The following is a 4,665-nucleotide window of genomic DNA, read 5'->3' as shown; positions in this document are numbered from 1 at the left end:
AGGAAGTCCATGGACCACACTGTGAGATATACTGAAATATATGTGTGATGAGAAATGACCAGTGAGGGTCTAGAAAGGAAGCATTAGCTCCAGAACCAGAGGGCCCAGTTTTCCTAGCTAGAGTACTGTCCTTATACTTTTGGGAAGGGAAATAATTGGTATGTTTAACTAGAGGAACTTTTCAGAGCTGTTGGTGGGTAGTATAAAGGGAAGGCTGGAACAAGAAGAGACTGAAATGAGGACAACCGCCTGCGGAAGCTACTGCATTAACCGGGTGTATTGTTAGTAAGGACCTGCGCTACAGATGCTAATTTGAAGCTTGCATAGACATTATTTTAAAAAATCAATAGCAACACCAACAATTCTTTAGAACTTAGGCTAATGAAAGTTTTTTTAAGAGAGGAGTATTTTATCATTGACATTGCATGGGAAAAGGAAATCAGACTTTTAGTCAGTTTTACTGATATTTGAAATTCTCTCCAGATAATGCATGCCCTTATTGACTGTACCTTGGAGTGGACTAGTCCCATCACCTCACCTTAGAGTGCCTGTGGTAGGGAACCAGACCAATTCAAGGAGCTTTGACAAATATATACATCCATGAAACTACCAGCACCGTCAAAATAGGAAACATGGTCCAAATGGTTCTCTGTGTCCCTTCCCAATCTCCAGCCCTGGATTTAGCAACCAACCACTGGTCTACATTTTATCACTATAGATTTGATTTGTCTTCTCTAGATTCATATAAAGGAATTAGACAATATGTACTCTTTTGTGATTAGCTACTTTTGCTCAGTATACTGTTCTTGAGATTCATCCATGTGGATCATCCATTTTATTGCCAAGCAGTATTCCACTGTACCAATGTACCACTATTTAATCTGTTCACCTGTTGATGAACATTTGGGTTGTTTCCAGTTTGAGGCTATTATGAATAAAGCTAATTTGAACAAATTTTTGTGTAGACATCATTTTGCTTTTTGGGAGTAGGTGGTGGTAAAAACCTAAGGCTGCTAAAATTACTGTGTCATATGGTAACTATATGTTTAGCCTTATAAGAAACTTACCAACTGGGGGCGCCTGGGTGGCTCAGTTGTTAAGCGTCTGCCTTAGGTTCAGGTCATGATCCCAGGGTCCTGGGATCAAGCCCCACATCGAGCCCCACATCGGGCTCCCTGCTCAGCAGGAAGCCTGCTTCTCCCTCTCCCACTCCCCCTGCTTGTGTTCCCTCTCTCGCCGTCTCTCTCTGTGAGATAAATACATAAAATCTTTAAAAAAAAAGAAACTTACCAACTGTTTTCCAAACTGGTGCCATTTTATATTGTCACCAGCAAGGTATGAGAATCCTAGTTGCTTCATTCACATCCTTGCTGATACTTGGTGTTGTTAGCCATTCTGGTGGATGTAATAGTATCTCATTATTGCTCCTTTCCTTTCTCTGTAAAGTTTTCATCAAATTAGGGACTGGTACTAGATCATACCAATTCTTTTCTTAACACTCTCAGATCCCAAATGTAGCCTAAGGAAGAATTAAAACTGAGACCATTTATAAAGATAGCATATTTCTTCAATAGTAACAGGTAGACTTGGGGTTTTAATGATGAAGGAAAAACAAAATTCTATACACTACTTTTTGGTCAACCCGACATCTTACCTTATACTTATGCAAAGAAAAGACTATTCTTAAGTCCTGTAATACTTCCTTTTCCTACCAAATGTATAAATACCTTATACAAAGCACTTGCTTTTCTCTATAGGGCTTCTTCTCCATATTCTAGATAAGTTTTTTTTTTTTTCATTTCAACTAAGATTACAGCTTTGCCCAGTGGCAGTATCGTAGCCAATGAGGTTTATCCGAGGCATGATTATTGCTAATTGAACTACGATTAATATACAAAAGAAATTTCAGAGCAAAGTGAAGGGACACACCACATAATTCTTTTAGATTAGGAAGAAGTTTCTAAGAAAGGCCCAAACCCAACTGCTCCAGAGTGAGGCAGAAAGCAGAGTAGTTATACAGCTGTAAACTGGCTAGGGACATTTTATTTATCTGGTAACTAAGTTAACACTTTTAAACTGTTTGTGGAATGGATTATTGTTCTTAAAGAATCACATCCTTAGTTGAAGATGATGATTTAGTTCCTAGTGGAAAAAGTACCCATGCGCACACAAACACATACTCCAACACACTCTCAGCTGACATCACGTAAGTCTAGATATGGGTTTGCACAATTCTGCATTTAAACATCTGGTGAGAGGTGCATAAATTATTGGAATAGGCAAAAAAGCAGCATAAGCTAATTGAGATATTACTTAATACGTAGTATACAGAACCAGAAATACTCACTTTTTACAGCATAAATCTGGTAACTCTTTTATTCTATTTGTATATATACCTTTTATCCTACCTCCAAGTGGACATATATATTCTTAGAAATTTAAATCTGATGGTGGGGTGAAGGTAACTACAAACATTATCTAGTCCAACAAACTCATTTTCCAAATTGAAATTGAGGCTCACACTAGTTATGTGACTTGTCCCAAGTCCCTTCTGTAGTTACAGGCAGAACTGGATCTAGAACCAAATTTCCATTGCTCAATCTACAATACCATCCTGTGTCACATGATGGCTAAAAGAATTGGAATACAAAGATTTAAAAAATAAGCATACATATTTATAAAACATTTAAATAAATGTGATTTCCTAATGGCTTAGCAAAATGTAAGTAAAAATTTTTAAAAAGAGCTAAAGTTACTTCCAGATGGCATCAATTTATTCCTCCCCAAGTCTCCACGATAAAAAATGAGGAAGTCAGGGTGAAGAGTTCCCTCTTCTCAAAAATTACCTGGAAAGGAATTCTACACCATCTCCAACCTTCTAACACTGTTATTTCAATAAAGAAATTAATTATTCTTTGCAATCAAACATTACAAAGAAAGTACAGTATTGTTCTTTGCGTCCTGGGTGAACTCGTGGGTCTTGCCCTCCTGCATTCAAGAATATGTGGGGGTACAAAGAGATTAATGTCCTACAAAGCGTGAGACTGACAAACAAAGCAGATATCAGGATTATCTTTGGGAGGGATTCCTGTGAATCTATATTTCCTAGACTGCTCCCCACTTTCTAGTTTGGGATCAAACGAATAATCCGGAATTAAATAATTTTCTCAGGTCTCCTACCTGACATTCCACACAGCCCAGGTCCCTTCACAATTTGGTTCAGATTTCCTGGAAATTCAACCGAAATTCAATCTTGGCTTGTGAATCTTGGCAAAGGATTCTGCTGGCCGCCCCAAGCTCCCCCCAGCCAGCAGCATGCACTCTTTTCCCTCTCTGGAGGACCCAGGGGGCACAGTTTTACTGTGTGTTTGTGTGGGTTAGCCTTCTCAAGTCCAGGGTGACGTCTCCTCCTGAGTTCCAGGTCTACCATTCCCGGATGTTCTTACCCGACACCAGAGGGAAAATAAAAATCCTGGGGCCATACGAATAGCAAAAACTTCTATAGCATCCTCCAATGTGGCCAGTTTAATCTTGGGCTTCTTCCTCCCCTGCCATTGCCACCTGGACAGCACTTTTCATGGTTCCACCATCCTTTGACATGACTGTCCTAAACACCCCTTTAGCTACTCTTCCCTTTATCATATACCCCATGACACCATGGGGTGAGAGAGTCTATAAAGTAAATTGCTCCTATTTTATCAGTTGGAGATTCCTGCAATAAGTTAAAATAGTTTTCCATCTCCATGCACAAGTAATTGCAATCAGGGAAATTTTGAACTTTAAACGAACTCTCACTTCAAAATATAATCTGCTGTCTTCTCAAATTAATAGGTGCATTTAAAGCAACTTTATTGTAAATTTGTGATTGCATTAAATCCCAAAGTGATCTTGTAAATGTAAGGATTCTAAAATCCATGGTAAAAAAAAAAAATAAAATAAAATCCATGGTAGGGGCACCTGAATGGCTCAGTCGGTTAATCGTCTCTCAGGGTCCTGGGATCCAGTCCTGTGTTGGGCTCCCCACTCAACAGGGAGTCTGCTTCTTCCTCTCCCTCTGCCCCTTCCCCTTCGTGTACACTCACTCTCTCTCTCTCATATAAATAAATAAAAACTTTAAATAAAATAAAATAAAATCCATGGTAAATTAAGCAAGTAAAAACACAAAAAATTTGGGGTGGAGGAGGGGAAAAAACTGCTATAACTTAGAAGCATAAAAAAGCTGTAATAACTAAAGCATTTTGTCCTGACATAGAACTCAGTAGGTAGACCATGAAATTAAAAAAAAAAAAAATCCAAGAAGACATAAGAGTTTAATAAGTGCTAAGGAAAATTCAAATCAGAATACTTGTTTGCACTTTCAATCCATAAGAGACTCTTAATTAAAGAGAACAAACTGAGGGTTGATGGGAGGGGAGGTGGGCGGGGTATGGGCTAAATGGGTGATGGGTATTAAGGAGGACACTTGCTGGGATGAGCACTGAGTGTTATGTGTAAGTGATAAATCACTAAATTCTACTCCTGAAAACAATATTACACTATATGTTAACTAACTAGAAGTTAAATAAAAAATTTGAAACAAACAAACAAAAAGAATATAACTCAACACCCAGAAAACAAATAATCCCATTAAAAAATGGGCATAAGATATGCACAGACATTTCCCCA

The 4,665-nt window shown here is 38.3% G+C and overlaps 1 pseudogene; it reads left to right on the top strand.

Annotated features, from left to right (window-relative positions):
- The first annotated feature begins 1,814 nt into the window (after nt 1-1,814).
- Nucleotides 1,815-1,968, top strand: LOC113917073 (annotated as a pseudogene).
- The last annotated feature ends 2,697 nt before the right edge of the window (nt 1,969-4,665 follow it).

This window comes from Zalophus californianus, chromosome 4, assembly GCF_009762305.2.
Source record: "Zalophus californianus isolate mZalCal1 chromosome 4, mZalCal1.pri.v2, whole genome shotgun sequence".
In the NCBI taxonomy this organism is placed as follows: Eukaryota; Metazoa; Chordata; class Mammalia; order Carnivora; family Otariidae; genus Zalophus; species Zalophus californianus.
The sequence above is the reverse complement of the archived record's forward strand: the minus strand, read 5'-3'. Positions and strand labels throughout refer to the sequence as shown.